This window comes from Carcharhinus amblyrhynchos, chromosome 28 (assembly GCF_965287045.1).
Source record: "Carcharhinus amblyrhynchos chromosome 28, sCarAmb.v2.hapA, whole genome shotgun sequence".
Taxonomy (NCBI): domain Eukaryota; kingdom Metazoa; phylum Chordata; class Chondrichthyes; order Carcharhiniformes; family Carcharhinidae; genus Carcharhinus; species Carcharhinus amblyrhynchos.
The window spans coordinates 22,478,440-22,500,438 of record NC_137351.1 but is presented as its reverse complement, the minus strand read 5'-3'; the positions used below and the strand labels follow the sequence as shown (position 1 = coordinate 22,500,438).

Here is a 21,999-nt window from a genome sequence, read left to right as displayed (position 1 = left end):
TCCCCCCTACACCTCACACACACACTCCCCCACCCCTCACCCACACTCCCCCATCCCTCACACACACACTCCCCCACCCCTCACAGACACTCCCCCCTACACCTCACACACACTCCCCCACCCCTCACAGACACTCCCCCCTACACCTCACCCACACTCCCCCACCCCTCACACACACACTCCCCCACCCCTCACACACACACTCCCCCACCCCTCACACACACACTCCCCCACATCTCACACACACACTCCCCCACCCCTCACAGACACTCCCCCCTACACCTCACCCACACTCCCCCACCCCTCACACACACACTCCCCCACCCCTCACACACACACTCCCCCACCCCTCACACACACACTCCCCCACCCCTCACACACACACTCCCCCACCCCTCACACACACACTCCCCCACCCCTCACACACACACTCCCCCACCCCTCACACACACACTCCCCCACCCCTCACACACACTCCCCCACCCCTCACACACACACTCCCCCACCCCTCACACACACACTCCCCCACCCCTCACACACACACTCCCCCACATCTCACACACACACTCCCCCACCCCTCACACACACACTCCCCCACCCCTCACACACACACTCCCCCACCCCTCACACACACACTCCCCCACATCTCACACACACTCCCCCACCCCTCACACACACACTCCCCCACCCCTCACCCACACTCCCCCACCCACATCTCACAACACACTCCCCCAAACCGCACACACATTCCCCTCCTACTCCTCACACACACCCTCCCCCCTACCCCTCAGACACACACTCCCCCACCCCTCACACACACTCCCCACCCACTTCTCACACATACTCCCCCCATTCCTCACACACACTCCCCCACCCCTCACACACACTCCCCCACCCCTCACACACACTCCCCACCCACATCACACACACTCCCCCTACCCCTCACACACACTCCCCACCCACATCACACACACTCCCCCTACCCCTCACACACACTCCCCACCCACATCACACACACTCCCCCTACCCCTCACACACACTCCCCACCCACTTCTCACACACACTCCTCCCTACACCTCACACGCACACTCCCCCACCCCTCACACACACTCCCCCACCCCTCACACACACTCCCCCTACCCCTCACACACACTCCCCACCCACATCACACACACTCCCCACCCACATCACACACACTCCCCACCCACTTCTCACACCCACTGCTCCCTACACCTCACACGCACACTCCCCCACCCCTCACACACACTCCCCCCACCCCTCACACACACTCCCCACCCACATCACACACACTCCCCACCCACTTCTCACACCCACTGCTCCCTACACCTCACACGCACACTCCCCCACCCCTCACACACACTCCCCCCACCCCTCACACACACTCCCCACCCACATCACACACACTCCCCCACCCCTCACACACACTCCCCACCCACATCTCACACACACTCCCCCTACCCCTCACACACACTCACCACCCACATCTCACACACACTGCCCCTACCCCTCACACATACTCCCCCCACCCCTCACACACACACTCCCCCACCCCTCACACACACTCCCCACCCACATCACACACACACTGCCCCTACCCCTCACACATACGCCCCCCACCCCTCACACACACACACTCCCCCACCCCTCACACACACTCCCCACCCACTTCTCACACCCACTCCTCCCTACACTTCACACGCACACTCCCCCACCCCTCACACACACTCCCCCTACCCCTCACACATACTCCCCCCATTCCTCACACACACTCCCACCACCCTTCACACAACAAATACTGTCCATATAATCTCTCAATATTCCATTATGTTGTTTTCCTTTGCATTAATTATTTGAGTCCCCAAACATCAGTAAATTATACTTTTTAAGTGGGAAACCTTAGCACTTGTTAGCGTTTCATTTCATTCCATTAATAACTGAATCGTTCGTGTTTAACATCACTAGAAATTCATTGTGCAGCAACTTAATTATGTAATTCAAACCGATTAAACATGAATCATAAAACTTTACTGACAAGATAAGGGACAAAAGTGGGTAAATACAGTTAAGCTACAGATCAGCCATAATAGCAGAACTCAAAGAGCTAAATGGCCTACTATTGTTCATCTGTTCCAATCAGTGAATAGGGTTTGGCACATGTATGAAAATATTCACACATTAAACCCTTTCTCAGTTAAGATATTCCAGTCCAGATTTCAACAAACAATTAGTCAACTAAATGAATGGTTCGCACAGTAGTTACCGTCTGAAATCACGTACCAATAGACTTAAGAACAGCTTCTCCCCTCCTGCCATCAGACTTTTGAATGGACCTACCTCACACTAAGTTGATCTTTCTCCACAACCTAGCTATGACTGTAATACTACATTCTGCACTCTCTCATTTCCTTGTCTATGTGCAGTATGCTTTGCATAGCACTCAACAAACGATACTTTTCACTGCGTACTAATACATGTGACAATAATAAATTACATCAAATCAAATTAGCTCTCGGTTATCCCCTAGCATTCAAGGTTAAATGTTATTAATTTCACCAACCTTCAGTGCCTCAAACTAAACTGAGGTCATTTATGCATTTACATTCAGGGAGTCAATATCTAAAGCAGTTGTGTCTGCTGCTGGGTGATATTCAATAGTGACAATGAATACAAAACATTTATACTTACATTTCAGCCTTGTTTTCATCCTCAAACCTCATCAGCTTATTAAATCTTTTAAAGGACCTACGTGTCTTTTCTGGCGATTAACACAATAATAAAGCTTTACCATGGAAACTCTAGCTGATTGGTTTGATTACATAATGTATTTTTTGGTTTTCAGTTGTGACTTTAGTTAACTTGAGCTGCATCCGATACCCTATACATGCAATCTTCTGAATGTTTTATACTTTGTGAAATATTTATTTTTGAGCTGACTTTCTAACCGTGAATGTAAATAACTTCATTTTTCTTCTCTATTGCGTATATCCACCATCCAGCACACCCCAATATCCATTATTGAAATCTTTCTTTATATCAGAAAGTTCTCACAGCAGGTACCAGGTTGTCTGTGGCAATAGTTTCCTCAAGCAATGAAATATGATGATACAATGGTTATTATAGAGTCATAAAGTCATAGAGGTTTACTGCATGGAAGCAGGCCCTTCGGCCCAATTTGTCCACGACACACTTTTTTTTCACACTAAGCCCCATAAGACACAGGAGCAGAATTAGGCCACTCGGCCCATTGAGTCTGCCCTGCCATTCAATCATGGCTGATACTTTTCTCATCCCCATTCTCCTGCCTTTTCCCCATAACCCCTGATCCCCTTGTTGATCAAGAACCTATCAATCTCTGTCTTAAAGACACTCAATAGCCTGGCCTCCGCAGTCTTCTGCGGCAAAGAGTTTCACAAATTCACCATTCTCTGGCTGAAGAAATTCCTCTTCACCACTGTTTTACAGGATCACCCCATTTTACTAACCTCTCCTGAGCCCTCCGTTTCGTTAACCTGCACTTCTACCCTCTCCTTTAACTTTGATTTTCTAATTCTCCATACAACTGAACCCTCCTCCCCACTATCTAGTTTAAAGCTAGCCCCAATTGCCTGCATTTGGCCCATACCCCTTGATGCCCATCTTACCCATGTAACCGTCTAAATACTTTTTAAAAGATAAAATGGTACCTGCCTCTACTACTGGAGGGATTGTTAGGACATGGAATGTTCCCAGCAGAAACAGGGGTGGAATAGAATCCCATCAAACATTTTGGGCGGGATTCTCTGGCCATTCTCACCAGCCAGATTCTCCAGTCCCGCTGCAGTGAACAGAATTTAGCGGGGCGCCAAATTCTCCATCCTCGCTGGCAGTGGCAGCACGGCGTGATTGGGTGGAGAATTCCAGCCTTTATATCTGAAACCTTTAAAAGAAATACGGAAGTATGGCCAATAGGAGAATGTGGCTAGATGATCTGAGAGTTACACAGTTACAATGCTTCCTGTGCTGTGAAAATCTACAGTTCTCACAGAGAAATCAGGTATCACCTCAGGCATTCTGCTATTGATTAAATTCATTATGGGGTGGCACAGTAGCATAGTGGTTAGCACTGCTGCTTCACAGCTCCAGGGTCTTGGGTTCGATTCCTGGCTCGGGTCACAGTCTGTGTGGAGTTTGCACATTCTCCTCGTGTCTGCGTGAGTTTCCTCCGGGTGCTCCGGTTTCCTCCCACAGTCCAAAGATGTGCGGGGTTAGGTTGATTGGCCATGCTAAGAGATTGCCCCTTAGTGTCCAGGGATGCTTAGGTTAGAGGGATTAGTGGGTATAATATGTAGGGATATGGGGGTAGGGCCTGGGTGGGATTGTGTTCGGTGCAGAGTCGATGGACCGAAGGGCCTCTTTCTGCACTGTAGGGTTCTATGATTTCTCCCACAGTCCAAAGATGTGCAGGTTAGATGCCATGCTAAATTGACCCTTAGTGTCAGGCGATTAGTAGCGTAAATATGTGGGGTTATAGTAATACGGCCTGAGTGGGATTGTGGTCTGTGCAGATTTGATGGGCTGAATGGCTTCCTTCTGCACTGTAGGGATTCTATGGCCTACCTCCCATTATGGTAAGAAAGAAATTCTTGCCTGCATCCCCAGCTATCTTTTCCCTGCCATACTATCTACTGAATAAGGGAGCACAGCCTATACTCTGACCAATCAACAATGTTTCATCATATACATAGCTAATTTTAGGTATTGGTGGTTATGTTTTAAACAGAATAGATAAAGTGATTGACAAACCTTCTGGAGTCTAAAGGTACCGCAACATTGAAGAATTGGATTTTACATAACCCAAGTCTTGACCCTTATAAAATATTTATGAGTTTGGGAAGCCTAAAGATATTGCAGCTCCAATGCTGAGATTCTATATTGGAGGCCATTGCCCTAATTCACTCCTGCTTGCGAAAAAAGGAAGTAAATCGAAAAGCAGAATATACTGTTCTCTCTGAGGGGCTGCAGGCCTGAAGTGGACTCACTCGGTCTCGCCCCAGTGCTAGGGCGAGGGATTTACCTGCAGAATGTGCCTCTGTCTCCCAGTGGGCTAGTGGCACTCTCCTGTACCCCACATCCAACTGCAATGGCGCTGTCTCTTCAACACTTCCAGTAGCCAATGGCAGCACAAAGGCAGCAACACCCCCGGTGGAAGACACTGTCAGGATCAACTGGCTCACTGTTGGAGGAGCCTGGATACAAACGGGTCACAGACACACACAAACATACACACACACACGCACACACACACACACACACACACACACACACATACACACACACGTGCGCGCGCACAAACACTCTTACATATACATACTCACAAACACATGCACACTCTCTCTCTCACACACACACACATATACACTTTAGCATACACACACTCTCTCATACACGCACACACTGAGGGGGGATGGGAAGTGAAGGGGTGTGGGGAGTGAAGGGGAGAATGGGTAGTGTTTGTGCACTGCGCATTTCATTGTAAATCCTTCCCTGGGACGAGGGAGAGTGAAAGAGGAAGAGGAGAGGAAGGAGTGAATGAGGATAAAGGAGTATGGGCAGAGGGGGAATGCCCAGGTCAGCCTGCAGGAGAGGTATTTGCGGAATCACAGGCTGGATTTTCCAGCTGCACACACTCCAGGACCAGAAATTCCTGCCCAAGATTTGATCTGATTTATGATTGTCACATGTTGGAGTCTACAGTGAAAAGTATCGTCAAGATCAACAGACCTTTCAATGGATCATCTAATTTTCTGTCCTGCCATCTACAATTCCTGCAGCAGGGTAAATTTGGCCAATGTCTGCTTCCTGGGGTGTGAACTGAGGGTGGGTGTGATAGGATGAAATGAAGTGGGAGAGTGAGGGGTGTTGGTAGCAGTAGTAGGGACAGGGAGGGTGGTTGATGGCAAATTGGGGGTAGACACACGAGGGCCATCCTAACCACACCAAGATGAATCTTTATCATCATCATAGAATCATCACGGAATCCCTACAGTGCAGAAGGAGGCCATTTGGTCCATCAAGTCTGCACTGACCACTTTTGCACTAATTGTGTTCATTGTTTCTGTGTGTTCAATTATAAAATGTACCCCACAATCCTCTTTAAGCCACAGATGGAAGAAAAGTCTGAAAGAAGAAAAGTGGATAAGCACAGTGCAATGTTAAGATGGAAATACAATCTTAGTCCTCTGACAGACTTGGGTCACTGTCTGTGCAGATGCCACGCATTCTCCCCGTGTCTGCATGGGTTTCCTCCAGGTGCTCTGGTTTCCTCCCACAGTCCAAAAGATATGCTGGTTAGGTGCAATGGCCATGCTAAATTCTCCCTCAGTGTCTCCGAACAGGCACCGGAGTGTAGTGACTATGGGATTTTCACAGTAACTTCATTGCAGTGTTAATGTAAGTCCATTTGTGACACCAATAAATAAATAATACTTCTCAATCCTTCTGATTTTCTGAGCATAGAGCCTGTATCTTTTTACCCCACAGAACTAAATAACATGACCCCAACAGCAATGGGGGTTGCCTCTGTACTTCAGCTCCTCCTGCTGACTATATAATTCTTGATCATTGTTAAGTTGTTGAGGCTTGCCTTATAATGTGAAAATTGTCAGCATTAATAAATGTTTGTCGTACATTCTAATATAAACCCTAACTTATATTGTTTCCTAAATGATTTTCAGGCTCACTACACAGAAATAGCAAGCTTCCTTCCAAGCTAAAATAATCCAAAGACCATGGCTGGAATTCTTCCACCCCACCCATCACTGCAGGTTGTGGACAATATGAAGGCCCATTGACGGTCAGACAGGAATTTCCGGCTTTTAGACCAGCGCGACTGGAAAATTCAGCCCTATATTCTCACAAAATACGCACCCCACTTCCCCCCAACCCCCTTGTATGGGGTGTCCGACCATGTTCAACTCTGACTCTCAGGTCCCACCAGTACCCCAGCAGGTGCCAAGCCGAAGGTCAAGAATTCCTTCCCAATAGATAATGAATCCAAGTCCCAGACTGAACCACTATCAATGCATATTGCACCCTCCTCCTAATATTCCTTTAGCAATGAACAAAGCACCAAAGGACAATCCCGTTTACCATCTGCTTTCTAAAAAAAGATCACTCCAGAGTTTCAGCGAATATCATGAGCGCAAAATAATGTTTACCTGTCTCCTATCAAATTCAAAACTGCCCCTGCACATGTACAAAAAGGCCCATGGGCAAAATGGCAACCACTTTGCTGCCCGCAACCATCCATCCAATCACAACATTTGATATCCGAATGATGTGTGACCTCCACACAACATCCATGTTCTATCCAACTATCTCCATAACCTGTGACAGGCTAAGTTGGGGAAGCAATGTCACCTGCAGGTACAGCAAGCACCCAGGAAGGCGAAAGCCATGTTGGTCTTTATTCAATTGGGTAGTTGTACAACAACAAGGAAGTCTTGGTCCAATTGTACAAGACTTTGTTGCGACCATACCTGGATAACTGTATGGGTTTTTGGTTTCCACATCCAAGGGATGATTTACTTACCTTAGAGACAGTGCAGTGAAAGTTCGCTATATTAGTTCCTGGAATGAGAGAGTTGGCCGAATTTTTTTTTTAATCATTCATGGGACGTGGCTGGCCAGCATTTATTGCCCATCTCCAGTTGCCCTAGGAGGGCAGTTGAGAGTCAACAACATTGTTGTGGCTCTGGAGTCACATGTGGACCAGTCCAGGTAAGGACGACAGCTTTCCTTCCCTAAAGGGCATTAGCGATGGGTTTTTCCAACAATCGACAATGGTTACATGGTCATCAGTAGATTCTTAATTTCAGATTTCGTTGAATTCAAATTCTACCATCTGCCATGGCAGGATTCAAACCCGGGTCTCCAGAACAATAGCTGTGTTTCTGGATTAATAGTTTAGTGATAATACCACTAGGCCACCACCTCCCCATGTTAGGAAGCCCACGCAGTGTGGAGTCCTCCACCCAGTGTGCCTTCTCTCAGGAGCAACTCAATGACTGCACCTTTAACTCTTGAATAGAGTTTGTATTTATCGGGTTTTTACAATAGTATGGGAACTATATACATTTATTCAGTGCTGTACACTTTTATAAATCATGAGACAGCAAGAGGCAATAAAAATGCCTTTTTAAGGAAAACATTGCTGATTAAAAATCCTCTTTTGTCAAAAGATCCATTGCACCATTTGATGAAAGTCTAATGTCTGCACAAAATAAAATCTCCGAACCCATTGAGAGCATTAACATACTGGCAGCCAAACAGCCTCTTGAGACAATTATCGCTAGCTTCTGATGTCAAACTTTGTCTCGCTAATGTATCATCTATTTAGGAACATAGAAACATAGGAATTAGGAGCAAGAGTAAGCAATTAAGCCTTCAAGCCTGCTCTGCCATTCTATATGATCATGGCTGATCTCCATCTCATCCTAACTCCACTTCCCTGCCTTTTCCCCACAGATTTTTATCCTGCTTTTGATCAAATATTTATCTATCTCTGTCTTGAATCCATTGATTAATTCTGTATCCACTGCACTCTGGAGCAGTGAATTTCTTAGATTCACAACCTTCTGAGAAGTAGCTTCTCCTTGTCTCTCTTGAACCTCCCCCATACAACTATGACCTCTTGTCCAAGACTGTTCTAAAAGGGGGAACATTTGCTTTATCAATCCTGTTAATATTTTATGTACTTTAATCAAATCCCCCTCATTCCTCTGAACTCCAGCAAGTACAAGCCCAAGATACTCAACCACTCCTGATATGACTTCTCCTTCAAACCTGGAATCAATCTAGTGAACTTCTTCTGAACTGTCTCCAGTGCCACCACATCCTTCCTCAAAGAAGGTGACCAAAACTGAACACAATACTCTAAGTGTGGTCTCACCAATGCCTTATACAATTGCAACAAAACTTCTCTACTTTTATACTCTAGACTCTTTGCAATAAATGCTAAGGTTCTATTTGCCTTCCTTATAACATTCTGCACTTGCATACCCACTTTCAGAGACCCATGCACAAGGCACCCAGATCCCTCTGCACAGACAAGAGCTTTCCAGCTGGGTTTGATTTAACATTTTGTTCCATTCCATATGCTACACTGTAGAACGGTGACAATCTTCCACCTTGTGAGGTATTATTTTGCAGCCTGGTGGTCAACTCTTTGTCAAGCATCACTTGGTGTTACTCAGGAGTCCCACTCTGTCATGGGAGTCTTTGTCGCATTAATTGCATCAGAAGACAGTGGGCTGAGGAAATGCAGCATTCACTTTCCAGTCTTGCTGATGGTAATCCAACCCGTCATGGGTCCCCTTTCAGTGGGGGATGTGAACAATGAGAAGCCCTGTTGACAGCAGTGGGACTGGAAGATTCCCACCACCGCCAATGGTGGGCTGCCCCCGCTGCAGCGAAACGTGATGTGGGTGAGGGTGGAAAATCCCACCCAACATCCCTGACGGTGTCGCGTCCCCGCAGTACCATGCCGGAGAGTCAGCTTAGATTTGGTACTCAAGGAAGAGGGTTTCTAATGGAGTCAAGAGTGTTACCCACTGAACCGTGACCGATACAGTTCTCAGCAACTCCAGGGTGCAGTTCATGAAATAACAATCATGAGATTGTAGTTGTTCATACATTTATAATTCAAACTATGGATCCCATAGCTAGGGTATGGGTGACACAGTGGCACATGGTTAGCACTGCTGCCTCACAGGGACCTGGATTCGATTCCCGGCTTGGGTCACTGTCTGTCTGGAGTTTGCATATTCTCCCCATGTCTGCATGAGTTCCTCCAACTGCTTCAGTTTCCTCCCACAGTCCTAAAAGGCGTGCTGGTTAGGTGCATTGGCCATGCTGAATTCTCCCTCAGTGTACCCAAACAGGTCCCAGAGTGTGGCGACCAGGGAATTTTCACAGTAACTTCATTGCAGTGTTAATGTAAGCCTACTTGTGACACTAATAAATAAACTTTAACTTTAGCATCTGTGGAGAGAAACAATCAACATTCAGGTTAACAACTGTCTCAAAATATCAAGTCTTGTACAAACAGGACAAATGATTTGTGAACTGTGTTTTTAACGAAATCAAGGTTCTCTTTATACGTTCAGGAGTCCAGCGATCAGGGGGGTGGGAGGATCGGAGGGGCAGTGATGCAGGATTGGGGGGGCTGACACTGATCGGGCTGGCTCGCGATCGGGTCACCGGCAATGTGGAGCTGCTGCGCATGTGCAATGGCCCACTCAGCACTATGCTGCCGGCCTCTCCAGCAGGAATGGGCCCCACCTCCTGATTTTCGGTGTGAATCTCCCTGAGGCACTCTGTGATGCCCAGAGTGTGGGAGATTCATTTTGAAAAATCCCGCTGTAAAACCCAACGGGAGTTACTCCAGTTTTTCTGCAAATTTGGCACTAAGAATTTGTTTGGGATAATCACAACCATAGTTTTAGTTCTAATACAGAATTCAATGAAACTTTAAAAATACAGTGCCACAACTAATATCAATTTCAGAATACCCATCAGTATTCATAGTAAATGCATCTGAATCCACAAATGAAACTTGTTTTTGCAAACAAAAACTGATTGCTTTATGATATCCAGTCCCTCAACACCCTGCGAAATATTAAGGAAGTTTCAGGCCTGCTGAGATTTTCTAGCGTTTTCTGTTTTTGGGTTAAATATCTGTCAAGTTCTCCAGATCACCCCTCGTAACTTTGTAGAAAAATCCGCAAAAATCCTGAAGAAATGGAATACAATATTTATGATTTTCTAAAAGGAAATTGGAATAATAATATCCTCCCACACCAGATAACATCATTCTTTAGCATAAAGGAGTTTGCTTCTTTGATCAACTCCTCCCTTTATATGTGTCTTTATTTGTCTTTATTATTCATTATTATTCAGTTGTTAAAGTGGTTCTATTATCCACACTCTGAGCTTGATATCTGCTCATCAGGTGCTTAAATGTGTCCTTATTATCCATTCTATTTACCCCCAATTGTTTGTATTTTTTAACAAAAGTAATTTTAAGTTGTCTGTGCGCACGTTAGACGATAAGACAAAGGAACAGAATTAGGCCACTTGGCCCATCGAGTCTGCTCCGCCATTCAATCCCTGCTGATACTTTTCTCATCCCTATTCCCCATAACCCCTGCTCCCCTTATTAATCAAAGACCTATCTATCTCTGTCTTAAAGACACTCAATGACCTGGCCTCCACAGCCTTCTGCAGCAAAGAATTCCACAGATTCACCACTCTCTGGTTGAAGAAGTTCCTCCTCATCTCTGTTTTAAGGTTGTGCTCTCTGATTCTAGTCCAAAGAAATGCAGGTTATGTGGGTTGACCATGCTAAACGTGTGGGATTAAGGGGATAGGGTGAAGAAGGGGGCCTGGGTAAGATGCTCTAGTAGAGAGTTGCTGCAGATCCAATGGGCCAAATGGCTTCACCTGCACTGTAGGCATTCTAAGCTTTTAATAGAGGAATATAGATTATTAAAGTCTGTGTAATGACTTTAATCAGGCAATTGAGGTTGTCCTATATGGATATGAACCCCCTGATGAAGGGTCAATCAGGGAGCTCCATGCTCTGTACTTAAACACGATTGTCAGTTCCTCTGGCACACCGGATGTATAAGGTATACTGAGAGCACTCGGTGTAGTGTAGGATCTTATAAATAAAGAAATTCTGGTGAATGGACCTCCGCCTCTGAGGGCTTATTGCAGTCTGTTTTTCAAATTTGCCAAGGTAAATTCTAAGAATTTGAATAGACAGAGAGACAATGCCATCATAAATGTTTCTAAAGTTCCTTTGAAAATGACTTCAGGACTTTTTCCCTATCTTTCCTCAGCATGAAGAGGACTTGAAATCGTGCGGCACGGGTCTCTTTAAGACCCGTTGAAACAGAACTGTCAATAAGTGCAAGTTTCCAGCCACATGCGCCCCAAGACCGGAAATTCTCACTCAAGGTCAACAGACCTTTAAATGTTCCACCCAAATTTCTGTCCTGCCTGTTGGGATTCCTGCAGCAGGCAGCACTGGAAAATCTCACCCCATGTAAATGCTTTAAGGCTTGTGGGTGAAAATGGCTATAAATCTGTGTCCACTCTCTCAATTCTGAAGCACAATGTTCTCAATACATATAAATTCTACCTACTTATTCATGTATTCCAACACAATAATTTTAGCCTAAGGTCCAGGGTAAGAGTGGAATGCCATTTCTCCAGGATTTCTGCGGATCTTTCTACAAAGTTACGAGGGGCAATTAGGAGAGCTCGACGGGTATTTAACCCAAAGGCAGAAAATTCTGGAAAATCTCAGCAGGCCTGACAGCGTCTGGAGAGAGAATAGAGCCAATGTTTCGAGTGTGGATGACCCTTCATTAGAGCAGACGAGATATTTCACCCTGGTTTTCCCATCAGAGCTACATCACAAAGCTTTCTTCGGGGGAGAGAGTCGAGGATGGTCCATGTCAAAGCCACTGCCATTCTGCTCTGTAACTCATCAATTGGTTCTTCCACCGCGGAACAAACTAGCTATGACAGATAGTCCTTCTCCATCTTTCAGCTCATCAGAGAGCTGGTAGATTTCCTGCCAAACAGCAACGGATGAGGATCAGTACCTGGCTGACTCAAGCTTGTGAACTTATCACCATCTGGTTAGGAAGCAGGTGCTATGGTGTCTTAGTCACTGGATTGCCAACTTCTTGTCCTTTGTAGTCTGGTTGTTCTCTATCATGAGGCTGCAAGCCCAGAACAGTGGACACTATGATATTTTTACTTGAACATTTTGAAGATTAGTTTTACTGCAGGTCTTCAGAAAAGGGAGGCCCTGTGATACTCACCAAACCGTATAAACAAGCAGTCCCTTCTGCCATTTTGAACAGGGCACGCAATGGTGTGAATTACACAAGTGCGTCTCATCATATCAAATCATGTGGGTAGATCAAAGATGAATTTATTACACCCCGTGCACCAGCTCTCTCAATTCAGCAAGGGTTCATGAGCTTTAAAAGGAAGGGGGCAACTTAGCAGCAGGAAGCTCACAAAAGGAAAGATGAGAAATTGTACAAAACATCTCTTAAAGAATTCTCGTTAAAGTTAAAGGGATTGGGGGCATTTTGTGGAGCTGTCAAAGCTAGACATTTCTTTCAAGTCTTTTTCATCCTTTACAAAGAAGAGGTCTGGCAAAATCATACTGAAATGTGGGGAGGCAACAGCCTTGTGGTATTATCATCATGTTAAATTGCACTTTAGTGTTGCTGGGTTAAATGCACAGGGTTATGGGGGATAGGGCCTGGGTGGAATTGTGCTGGTGCAGACTCAATGGGCCAAATGGCCTCTTTCTGTAGTATAGAATTCTATGATGCCAATCATGCAGAAACTCAGCTAATGTTCTTGGTTCAAATCCGGCAAAGGCAGATGGTGGAATTTGACTTCAATTAAAACATTCTGGAATTAAGAATCTACTGATGACCATGGAACCATTGTCAATTGTCAGAAAAACCCATCTGGTTCACTAATTCCTTTAGAGAAGGAAATCTGCTGTCCTTGCCTGGTCTGGCCTACATGTGACTCCAGAGCCGCAGCGATGTGGTTGACTCTCCACTGCCCCCTGGGCAAATAGGGATGGGCAACAAATGTTAGCCAGCCAGCAATACCCATGTCCAATGAATGGAAGAAATGGGCAAAAGGTGCAGTGCCTAATCATCCAAAGTCTCAAGACTGGTGACATTGAGGTACTTTCTTTATTCTTTCATCAGATTTGGGCCACATTCATTGCAAGGCCCACATTCATTGCCCATCCTTAATTGCCCCTTGAACTTGTTTGCAAAGCTATTTCAGAGGGCATTTAAAAGTCAACCACATTGTTGTGAGTCTGGAGTACAAGACCAGAGAATTCGGGCTCACATTAACTGGTAACCCGTACCAAGCCTGCCAAATGTCATGATATTAAGGTGATTGTCGTAGTGGATTTCAGTATTAGATGTAATACGTGCCCTCTGTACTTCATGGGGTCACCTGACCTGGAAGTTGAAGGTCAGATAGCCAATGAAAGTTGAAGCCAGGCTGCATGGGCCTTACAATATATGACCATATTCTGTTCTTAATAAAATTAGTTCACAATATTAACATTGGTCATTCTGGAACATAAAAACAAGACACAAACTGCCTTGAATAAGTTGGTAGCACACTTACCTGAGCCAAAAAGTTTGTTGGTTTAAGGTTTACTTCTGGATTTGTGCACATAATCTCCGCTGTTAGCTCCACGCTGGAAAAGGAGAGTGCTACTTTGTCAGAGGAGCTTGTTTCAGTTAAAATGTCAAGCTAAGTTCTCAACTGCCAGTTTTCATAGAATCCCTACGGTGCAAAAGGAGGCCATTTGGCCCATTGAGCCTGCACCGACAACAATCCCATCCAGGCCCTATCCCCATAACCTCACATATTTACCATTAGTCCCCCTGACACTCAGAGGCAATTTAACATGGCCAAACCAGCTAGCCCACACATCTTTCAGACTGTGGGAGGAAACCCACACAGACACAGGGAGAATGTGCAAACTCCACACAGACAGTCAGCTCAGTTCAGAATTGAACCCGGGTCCCTGATGCTGTGAGACAGCAGAGCTAACCATTGTCCCACCGTGCAAATAAAAGACATAAAAGATGTCACTTTTTATTCATTCATGAAACATAGGTGTCGCAGGCTGGCCAGCATTTATTATAAGAAGTCTCACAACACCAGGTTGAAGTCCATCCAGTTTATTTGATAGTAAACCCACAAGCTTTCGAAAACACCGTTCCTTCATCAGGCGTGTGGAAAGAACTTTCCAGATAGGGATGGCAGATTTCCTTCCCTTAAGGATATTAGTGAACTGTGGTACAATTTAAAGAAGGAAAGGGAGTTCTCTTGTAAAACTTTCTTAGCCAAAGGAATACTATTCAACTGATAATTCATCTCATTTGCCACAGTGCATTCTTCTGCTTAATAATAGTTAATGAACTTCAAAAATAAGTCACTCAAAGTGACGTGGTTTGGGTTATTTTGAAGAATTATAAGTGTTCTTAAGCTAGCTTCATTGCTGCTTTAACACATATGCCTGTACTCCAGCAGAGAGTGTATTCATTATCCATCTCCCACTGATATTGCAGGCACACTCATCATCACACCTTGAATTCTGGTAACACAAACTAGGTGAACGACACTGTGGTGACTCACTGACTCACAGGGGTGAGCTGTAAGATGACCGTATGCTGCCAGGAATGGTTCCCCCACCTTGGGGAAGTGGAACTGCATTGGCTTCAAACCCAACCTACATTATTCATTATCTTGAGTCAGCTTGCCACATGAGACCAGAGATGAGGGGGTTAGCTTATGAGGATAGATTGGATAGGCTGGGCCTGTACTCGTTGGAGTTTAGAAGGCTGAGGGGGGATCTAATAGAGACTTACAAGATAATGAAGGGGCTCGATAGGGTAGAGGTAGAGAGATTCTTTCCACTTAGAAAGGAAAACAGAACTAGGGGGCACAGCCTCAAAATAAGGTTGGGGGGGGTTGCAGTTTAGAACAGAGTTGAGGAGGAACTTCTTCACTCAAAGGGTGGTGAATCTCTGGAATTCTCTGCACATTGAAGTGTTGGAGGCTACCTTGTTGAATATATTTAAGTCACGGGTAGATAAATTTCTGATAGACAAGTGAATTAAGGGTTATGGGGAGAAGGCCAGGAAGTGGAACTGATCCACTTCAGATCAGCCATGATCTTATTGAATGGCGGGGCAGGCTCGAAAGGCTAGATGGCCTTCTCCTGCTCCTACTTCTTATGTTCTTAGGGGACTCTTTATCTGATTCCTCCGTGTTGCTTCATCTCCCCTGAAAATGCACCATGAGAATTCCTTTTCTTGACCTCCCCTTTTTCCTTCAGCCCTTTCCTACCCTGTCACGGGTTATAGAAATTGCATAACCTCAGCCAGTATCCTAGTGAATTCAGCAGGCGGGCCTTGGCTATTTTTAGCTCCACACAAATAGCAAGTACTGTCGAGCGCAGGAGAGAAAAAAATCTTAAATATCATTTTTTCAAAAATAGCATAAATGGAAAAGAAAAATCCATACAGCACCACAGAAGCTCATAGCTGGAGTCAACACAAAAGCCTCAAAGTAAGGCATTTAAAAAAAGCTCAAAAGCTTCAGAATATTTGGAGGTTGGTCATTTATTAACTTTCCTTTGGATTCACTTGAGGCAGAGAAAAAGCAGGGCAAAAATTGAAGCAGGTTTCGTGTAACTGTATTGTTACCATTCAGACGCGAAAGAATATGGCTGGAATTTTCCGCCACTCACGCCCCACTGCTGCTGCCAGCGAGGATGGAGAATTTGGCGCTGGACCAAATCTCCGTACTCTGCAGCGGGGCTGGAGAATCCCGCTGGCATGAACAGCTGAAAAGCTCCTGAGATGTGCAAGTTGGCTATGCTAAGTTAGGGGGAATTAGTGGGAGAAACACGTGGGGTTATGGGGATAGGGTGTGGGTGGGATGCTCCATCGGAGAGTTGGTGCAGACTCAATGGGCCAAATGGCATGCCTCTGCATTGTAGGAATTCTATGATTCTATGAATATATATGTATTTGTCAGCTGGGCTAATTATAAAGTTTTTTCTGCGCTTTTCAACATGGATCATTACTGAGATGAGAAGAATGTCTCCTGCTGGTCACATAATGTCTTCCAGCAGTTTGAAAGGAACAATTGTGGGTTTATTCTGGCCAATGTTGGATGCTAATGGCCGAACCATTAACTGTTCCAAAACAATGGTTTTGAGAAGAGGGTTTTGTTTAGGTGACTGAAAACCAAATAAATCCTGACTCCAAGCAAACATCTCAAGATTCCAGCCATGGGAGCATGCATCCTTTGTCCAAAATTGAGGAGGTATGTTGCATGACCTCCCCCCAGACTGCACTGTAATATTGCCCAGTGGAACCAAACTGCCGCGGTTACTGTTTGACCTCCAATGTGAACAGAGCTCCAGGCAATGGCTTGTGCTGTCTGCCATCAGGCCAGAAGCAGCAGAAGGAACTCATTAAACCTGCCAAGTGCTGGAACTTAGGAACACTTGCCTCCAGATTGACCCGCACTACATGCCTTCCCCCATCGTGGAAGACTCGCTCTGGAAAGACGGATCACTCTACAATCAGCCAATCTCCCATCGTAAGGAACATTCCAGTGGACTTCTGATTCTGGACGCTGGATGCATGTAAAATTGTAAAGTATATTTTAAGAACATAAGAAATAGGAGCAGGAGTAGGCCATCTAGCCCTTCGAGCCTGCCCCGCCATTCAATAAGATCATGGCTGATCTGAAGTGGCTCAGTTCCACTTTCCCACTTTCTCCCCATAACCCTTAATTCCCTTGTCTGTCAAAAACCTATCTACCCGTGTCGTAAATATATTTAGCGAGGTAGCCTCCACCACTTCAACGGGCAGAGAATTCCAGAGATTCACCACCCTTTGAGTGAAGAAGTTCCTCCTCAACTCCGTTCTAAACTGCTCCCCCCCCCTTATCTTGAGGCTGTGCCCCCTAATCCTACTGTCCTTTCTGAGCTGGCCGTGCTCTGAACTCTCTTTTTTTCTTATCTCCCATTTATTGTGTGAGTGCTAAAAGGGTGAAAGCTGCAAAAACCTTCTGGCGTATGTGTGGGTGTGTGTTAAATAAACCAACCCTTTTGATTTCATCTTATCTCATGTTTTCCTGTGAGTTATTCATAGAGAATTTGGGATATTACAAATACAAGGGTTGGAGAAAATATGGCACCATTTATCAAGGGGGAAATCGGAATTAAAGAAATCTTTGTTCACAGCAGACTGGTAGGAAATGGGGAAATCAGGGTAGGTTAAATTGATCCCACTCCTGTCTGTGACACTACTGTAAGATTTAACCAGATCGATTGCTCTTTTTGATGAATGCTAATGGGGATGTAAATCCAGATACATGAATCTGATACTCATGATCTCAATATCTATGCTGCTTCCCCTGCACCCTCTACATAGGCACCCTTTCAAGAATGTTGAAAGATCCGGAGAGAGTGGATGTGTGGAAGATGTTTCCCTTAGTAGGAAAGACGAGGATCCCAAGGGCACAGCCTCAGAATAAAGGGACAATCCTTTAGAACTGAGATGAGGAGGAATTTCTTCAGCCAGGGGATAGTGAATCTATGGAAGGCTGTGGAGAACAGATCATTGAATGTATTTAAGACAGAGATACTTAGGCCCTTGATCACTGAAGGGATCAAAGATCATGGGGAAAAGATGGGAGTTAAGAAATTTCTCAGCCATGATTGAATGGTGGAGCAGACTCGAAGGGCCAAATGGCCTAATTCTGCTTCTGTATGTTATAATCTTGATCAGGAATAGTCAGAACTTTCAACGCCTCATATTTTCAGAGTTCTGATAAGCTGCTGTGTTGGCACCAGCTTTTCTGCTGCAACTTCAATTTCTTTAAAATTAAATTACCATTAATGCAGCACTGCTGGTAACTCAGTGATTTCAGTTGCTTGGCACACTTCCTGGAATCCACTGCGAAGCTGCTAATATTATCGGCTTAGCAGATCGTTTCCCAGGAGACGGGCTATGGGCTATGGTGTGATATCTGAGACAGCACAAGCGTAATCTGCTGCCACAATCCTGTACAGCAGACACTAGATTTGATTTGATTTATTATTGTCACGTGTATTACTAAAACAGTGAAAAGTATTGTTTCTTGTGCAATATACAGACAAAGCATACCATTCATAGAGAAGGAAAAGGGAGAGTGCAGAGTGTAGTGTTACTGTCATCGCCAGGGTGTAGAGAAAGATCAATTTAGTGCAAGGTAGGTCCATTCAAAAGTCTGATGGCAGCAGGGAAGAAGCTGCTCTTGAGTTGGTTGGTACGTGACCTCAGACTTTTATATCTTTTTCCCGGCAGAAGAAGGTGGAAGAGAGAATGTCCGGGGTAATCATAGCAAGTGATTTTTTACAATTTTTGTTGGCCGGGATTTAATATTCCTTCTGTCCTTTAATCCAAGTATTTAGGGATACATTCAGTTTCGATCACTTTTCTTGTCCAAGACCCAAGTTACATGTTGTTGAGACTAATCCTCACAATGGTATACATGGCATGAGTCTGCCTGGACAAAGGAGGTAGACAGAGGGTGCTTTGATATCTTCCATCAATGTTCAAAGCTACTCTGGTTACAAAACAAACAGGAGTCAAACTCTTTCTAACAGTCCGCATCCTATAATGTTCTTCAACAAAACCTGTTTTAGGAGCCTTAGTGATCCAGTTGAATGAAAAGGAAAATCCATGGGGTATGTAATCACCCCCCTGCCGAGATCGTGAGACAGCTCCATTTAGATAGTGAAGGCGCAAGATGATCCCATCACATATTCAGCCCAGCCATCTGCAGGGGGTGTGCGGAGCAACTCCACACAAGGAAATCGTAAAGGGCTCTTGTCATTTCTAGTTCCCTTGCATAGAATGGAATCACCACAGTACAGAGAGAGGCCATTTGGCCCATCAAGCCTGCACTGACTACAATCCCACCAGGCCCTAGCTCCGTAATCCCAAGTATGTATCCAGCTAATCCCCTGACACCAAGGGGCAATTGAGCATGGCCAATCAACCTAACCTGCACATCTTTGGATGTGGGAGAAAACTGGAGGAAACCCATACAGACACGGGGAGAATGTACAAATTCCACACAGACAGTGATCCAAGGCCAGACTTGAACCTAGGTGCCTGGTACTGTGAAGCAGCAATGTTAACCATTGCGCCACCTCCCAATATAAATAGCAAATAATGGTTTCAAAGAACAAAGAATAAAGAACAAAGAAAATTGCGGCACAGGAACAGGCCCTTCGGCCCTCCAAACCTGCATCAACCATGCTGCCCGACTGAATTAAAACCCCTTATCCTTTCAGGGACTATATCCCTCTATTCCCATCCTATTCATGTATTTGTCCGGACAGCCTTAAAAGTCACTACCATATCTGCTTCCACTATCATAGAATCCCTACAATGCAGAAGGAAGCCATTTGGCCCATCAAGACTGCACCAACCACAATTCCACCCAGGTCTTACTCCCGTAACCCCACATAATTACCCCTGCTAATCTCCCTGACACTATGGTCAATTTAGCATGGCCAATCAACCTAACTTGCACATCTTTGGACTGTGGGAGGAAACCCATGCAGACATGGGGAGAATGTGCAAACTCCACATAACCTGACCCGAGGAATTGAACCTGGGCACTGTGAGGCAGCAATGCTAACCACTGTGCCGCCCCATCGATAGGTGGACAAGAGGAATGAGAGGAAGCTGGAGATGAGGAAGCAGATTAGTCATGGAAATTTGAGGAGTTATATGATCTTATGATTTACTCCTGTTCTGATTTCTTATTTCCTTACGTTAATTTGCGAGCTGCAGCCTGGCCGACAATAATCACAACCTGTGGTGAAGTTAAGTTGCCTTTAAATATGTTTCTGTCCTGGATGCTCTCCAAGGAATTGGAGTCAACTGTCTCCAACTGAATTGGTAAAAGGCTGATTCGACTATTTTTAAATCAACATGATTTTTAAATCTCTGTCTCTCTCTAGATGCTGCCAGACCTGCTGAGGAGTGTTAGAAATATTCAGTCCTTGGCATCAGGAGGGATAAGGCCCAATGCTCAAAGTAAAAACCCAGGACAAAGTTCTGAGAAAGAGACGCACAGACATGTTAGCCAGCATTTTATTTTGGCTGCTGATTAAACTCCGTCACATCTCAAACATTTCAAAATAATGGCAGATGCACAACTGATAGATTTGAATGAGAGTTGACTATTCGTAGAATCCCTACAGTGCAGAAGGAGACCATTTGGCCCATCGAGTCTGTACCAACTCTGCAAAAGGGCGTCTCACCCAGGCCCAATCCCTGTAACCACTAATCTCCCTAACCTACACATCTTGGGACACCAAGGGGCAATTTAGTGTTGGCCAATGCACCTAACCCGCACATCTTTAGAATGTTGGATGAAACCAGAGCACCCGGAGGACATGCAAACTCCACATTGACAGTCGCCCAAGGCTGGAATCGAACCTGTGTCCCTGGTGCTGTGAGGCAGCAGTGCTAACCATTGTGCCACTGTGCCACCCACAATTTCAATATTTGTTATCTTAACAGTTGTCAATCCATTTATGGATTCCTGGCTTCGTTAAAAAAGGTGCTAAGAATGGCCTACAAAGGGCACAACCATTTGTTACTATTCAGAATATTGCTTCTAACCCTGTGAAAAATGTTTTTTTTTGTGTTGGAGATAAACTTCATTAAACACTGCAATTATTTTGGGGGAAAAACACACCTAAAGAGCATGAATTCAGATTTATAGGAACAAATGTTTGGAAATAAATCCTTTGACCTCAGATCAAGTTGCCTGACCTGACTATCTCCATTTCGAAGGCTTGCAAGCTATCATTGATTACTAATGTCACTCTCAGTGGATTTTGGTCACTCCAGAATGCAGTAGGCCCTGGACCAGAAGCATCGTTGGCTGCAATAGGAAGTAAGGTGGGTTGGGCGGGTTTATCAGAGACAGTCAGCAGGCCCTGGTAGGGGGTTGGTGGTATTGTTCATTCAGAGTGCAGGGAAATCTTCCAGTAAGAGTGGTCCTTTCCTCTGGGAGGCCCTGCATGGGGCACAAGCTATACCTGGTAGCCTTGCCAATGTGGCAAGTGGGCAATGGATCCAGCACCTCTGCCTTGACATCTGATTTTACATGCCAGCTTCTTCCCAGGTGCAGAGGGCATAACATTCCAGCCTTAGACTATAAATTAATTATTAGGCACTATTAAAAAAAACAAAAGTCAAAGCAAAAAAAGAAGAATATTATAAAATTTTCAGTTGGATAGTTAATTGTGGAATCGACCTATTATCATGTGATAAATGA

The 21,999-nt window shown here is 45.1% G+C and overlaps 1 long non-coding RNA gene across 1 annotated transcript in view; it reads left to right on the top strand.

The window, feature by feature from the left end:
* Positions 1 to 21,301, top strand: part of LOC145359670 (uncharacterized) — a 50,910-nt gene extending 29,609 nt beyond the window's left edge. Inside the window, exon 3 of the long non-coding RNA XR_013889616.1 lies at positions 20,672 to 21,301. This is a non-coding gene — a long non-coding RNA (uncharacterized LOC145359670). The remainder of the gene's footprint in view (positions 1 to 20,671) is intronic.
* Positions 21,302 to 21,999: the final 698 nt, after the last annotated feature.